This window comes from Pteropus alecto, unplaced genomic scaffold, assembly GCF_000325575.1.
Source record: "Pteropus alecto unplaced genomic scaffold, ASM32557v1 scaffold20, whole genome shotgun sequence".
Lineage (NCBI taxonomy): Eukaryota > Metazoa > Chordata > Mammalia > Chiroptera > Pteropodidae > Pteropus > Pteropus alecto.
In genome coordinates this window covers 32935551-32940244 of record NW_006436298.1, presented here as the reverse complement: position 1 = coordinate 32940244, position 4694 = coordinate 32935551, and the positions used below count along the sequence as shown (strand labels likewise).

At 32.1% G+C, this 4694-nt stretch overlaps 1 pseudogene; it reads right to left on the bottom strand.

Moving 5' to 3' along the window:
- Positions 1–3209: 3209 nt before the first annotated feature.
- On the bottom strand, positions 3210–3346 carry LOC112480647 (annotated as a pseudogene).
- Positions 3347–4694: the final 1348 nt, after the last annotated feature.

Genomic DNA, 4694 nt, shown 5'->3' with positions numbered 1-4694 from the left:
AAAAAAAATATTTTTCCCCTTAAATATAATTTGAGGAAAGTCCTCTAAGCTAACCTGTAGGGTATACCCCTATTTTATTCATCCTTTCCTCACTGATGAGCATTCGTTTTTCTTCTAGTCAGGAAAGATTTTTCTCTCCAGATTTGCGGGCATGTAGAACAAATGAACATCTCATTTATGATAAGGTTGTTTAAAAGCTCTGACTCAGGCTCACCACCTAATACAGGCCCCTTCAAGCAATGTAAAGGCAGCACCACACTATAGCAGAAATCTGAAATCAGACAGAGTATATTTCAAATCACCATGCCATCTCTTGTGAACTGGGAAACTTCGTAAGTTATTTACTGTTCTGGAGTCTGAGTTTCTTTACCTATAAAGTGGACACAGCAACTCACCTTTAGACATGTGGAAAAGCCTCAATAAACTATCTATAAGCACCTAGCTCAGTGCCCAGTACTTCACAGCCACTCAATAAATATTGTTATTATTTTTATATGTTTCTGTATATTCTCAGAATGTGTTGGTGTGACAGAAAATTATTGCTTTTATGGGTATGTATATGAGCATTTTATTTACAGCAAAGGAAGGGCTATCTTTATTTTTTAGCTACTCGAAGTTCTATGCATCATAATATATTAATATTCTACTTTCCATAAATTAGGGGGAGTGGTTGGAACAGTTGATTCAGGATGATGAAATACCTTTATTTAAATGCATTCTCTATCTCTGTGCCATGTGATCTTAGCTGTATCCTGTTCTTCCATTTACATATATGAATTTGCAGAAGAAAAATATAAACTATATATATATATATACATATATATATATATATTTTTTTACTGAGGATCCAGTGAAAATCATCGTAATGCTCTTGAGCACTGAATCATTAATCATCACTTGCATAGCTGAGAAAATACTTCGATTCTTGCCAAATGCACTGAAAAGAGGCCAACATTTACCACTGAAAAGATAACATACTTGGAGAAGTAAAATGAAACAGAATTCATCTTGTGTATATTAAATATGTTTCTGGAAGCCATTTAATTTGTGATTTGAACCTTAGAACTCCTAAATTAAGGCTGTGTATATGAGGAATTGTCTTTTTTATAAAACCACTTGTTAAAACACTTGCATTTTTTTTCCTGCAGAAACCACCACTAAAACAAAACTTCAGCTGAAGGTGGTTGTCACATTTCTTGAAAAGCAGCAGTAAAAATGGAAACGATTTCTTATGTAGGAAGAAATGTCTTAATTAAAATACTTGTAATAACATACTTTTTCTCTAAATTAATTCTTAGTTATTAAAATGAAAGTAAAGCGAAAGAGACAAACAATATCACTGACAGTCTCACTGCCTAAACAGTTAATAATTTGGTGCGTTTTCTTCTACTCTTATTTTTTTCCAAGGTTAATTTGTTTGTTTACATAGTTGTAATCTTGCTGTATGTGCTTGTTGTGTTTCTTACCTGCTTTAAAAAGTTTTATTAAGTAGTTAATTAAAACAGACATAGCATTAACTCAGTGACTTTATGTTTCCTCTATCCTTTGTGATCCAATGTTCTGTGTTATTAGGCTTCAAACACAATGTCTAAGTTAAAAAAATATCATATAGTCAGAAGGGAAAATAATTTACCATACTACGTAAACTAATTTGACCTTTTCTCTATAAATTTGAAAACCTTTCATGAAATTCCTGAACTGGATGTTGAATTTGACTAATAAACATATTCAGGCTCTAATATTTTATGTTGGAAATTTCTCATCATGCTTTTAAAGAAGATTAAAGAACTACTGTGTTAAATCTGTTTATTCTATGGCAATATGAAAGGTTACAAGGGGGAAAAAAGTCCAAGTTAATTCTCTCATGTTCCTCTACAGATATGATTTCTTTTCATTAACCATCTGTAATGAAACATTTGGTCATTGTCACTGGTAGGCATTAATTGCCCGGAAATACATATTTAAATAGCTCATATTTTAGAGCACTTTAGTGATCACAGGATTTTAAACAGTATCTACTTTAGATTAAGATGTCAGAAGTATCAAAACTTGTGAAGTGTGATGTGAAATGGTCCATATGCTAGACAAGAATAATCTCAATAGAAAGCCATTACACAATCATCGCTGTTGTCTTCATGCTTGAGTGACAGTTTTTAATATTCAATTAAGAAACCTAGTTACTAGGCCCAGACGCTGGTCCAAATCTCAAAGAAAGCTTCATTTGTTTGACCCTTCTAACCTGCTAGTTTTTATTTTATTTGAACTTGTATCTGATCCAATGGCTGCAACCGGGGAACCTAACCTAACCTACACCACCACCATTGTCATCATCATCATCATCATTTACTATTGAGACATGACCAGTTCTTATAACAGCTGAGTAAATTTCTTTGCGATGTTGATTTTTTAAAATAGAAAATAGCTCAGAGAACCTTTTACCTATGTTAAATCTTTTTTATTTGCTAATATTAACAAGAACTAATCATAGGTGCAAAGGATTACAGACACAAGAAACTGATTACATGTTTCAAACTAAATTTCCTTTAGAAACTTGAGGGAACACTTTAGTATAGAATTGGATTAAATTTTTGACACTTTAAAATACCTTGAACTTATGTCTCTCTTTCCCACCTTGGTGGATACTCATCTAATGGTATAGGTTTTAAGGTTGCGAATGAAACGGTGAATTTTTTCTAAGAATCTAAAATAAAAAAATATTTTCATGATGTCAGTCTCTAGCTACCTTTATGAAGCTCTTTTAAATAAAGAAGACAGTCAACTTGTACAGCACTGATCTGCTGCTCTTGTATCTATCCCTTCATCTGAGCTAATCCTGAGAAATTTGCCAAGAGTGGTTTTTAGTGGATCACTGTGCCTCTTCCTAGTGAATTCTATTTAAAAAATCTATTTATAAATTGAAAATAGTTTTAGGTGTGCTACGTTTATCTAGATTGAGTAAAGAAATAACATGCCAGATATTGCTCAAGCATTTTTTTCTTTGCCTCATCTTTTAACATGAAAAAGAGAATATTCAATTATTGGATATATATAAAGAAATCAGTTATGAGAATGCTGAAGTAAAAAATTATCAAATCTCTGATGCAAAATTTGAGAGAGTCTTCCTCTCAAATTATTTTACTCAGAAAATTGTAGAACTAATTTCTTCTTTCTGGTCCCGCTTTCCCTCATTCTTTTATTTCTCCTTTAATATTAGGTATTTTATATAAATCATTATCAGTACAAGTACCATTTTAAGTTGCTAGCACTTTGTTGCAAATTTTCAAATTTAATTAAACTGATAAGAACAGATACTGACTTGATCTTAGCTAAAAGGCCGAGAAGCAATTTTCCAGTTTAATTTAGACATGCTATTTTGGAATTTCAACAGCACCACTGAAACATTTAAATATATCTTTCCTCGAGTGAAAGAGATTTTTCTCTAGGCACAGTAAACTCTATCTCTGCAATATTTTCCATTTTGATGTTGACTTCTCAGTTACTTTTTGCTATTAAAATTATTCTTTTCTGAGGAGGTTCTTTTTGCCAAACTTTTCACATTGGCTTTTAATTTGTGATCACATCATGGGATGGTTATTTAGATTCTACTCAGCCTTTTCCTCCTGTGTCTAAGGCACTCCTAGCCGGAAGTAAAACAGTGCCTGAGTGCCTTCTGTTTGTCCAGAACTAAGCACAATGAAGAACACAGAAAAGGCGTTGAAAGATACATAGTTTTAAAATTTAATCCACAGTTACAATGTCCAAAAAGTAGTATCATTGGACTACTGAAAGCATTAATCACTCTTTCTATGGGCTAATTTACAGATAGTGTTTATTTAGACTCTGGAAAGACCAATAGAATTCATTCAATAATTGCGTTCATAGTGCGGTTTTATGTGCTCAGAGACCATTTCTCTGTGAAACTGAACAAAGCCACCAGATTCTCCACTTTCTTAAACATTGCCCTAATGTAAGGTGGGGCAAAATCTGGTCTCTTTAATATAATGTGATTCTGCTACAAAAGCTTAGCTCCATAATTCTCTCTCTCTTTGGTTAGGTGTAGTGTTCACATGTAAATTTTTATGTTATTCCTTCAACTTTTTGTTCATTATTTTTACATATCATTTCTATTGTTTCTATCCTACATTATAACAAAACAGTAAACCAACACTTAATGGTTTATATGGTGTCTCCTTTATGTATTTAATAATCTTTGTTGTGTGGTTGGGTTTCAAAAAGAAAAACAATGATCCAATTTCATTCATTGAGGTTAGAGACATAGTGAAGTGGATGGACACAGAATGTCCATTAAAGCAATATTTGCACTCTTTCAGAATACTTCCCAGGATTTTTCTATTTATTTTTATTTTTGTTCAAGAAAAAAAAAACTGTAAAACCTTTGAATATTATCATTATATTAACATTTTCATTCTTACTATACTTGTATTTCAGGGAAAGTATTCAACACTGTATATCATGTAGAAACGAGAATCATACCTGTGCTCTGACAATGCTGTCAAAAACATAGCACAATGTTTAGAATCATCTGTTTTTTTTCAGCTTTCAGACGGGAATAAAAACATAAACGTAACCTCACAAAAAAGAACCCAAAAGAAAAAAAATTTAGCATATAAGTAATGACCTCATCTCCATTTGTATTTAATTTTGACACCTACCTCCTTGTGTGCTATCTGATT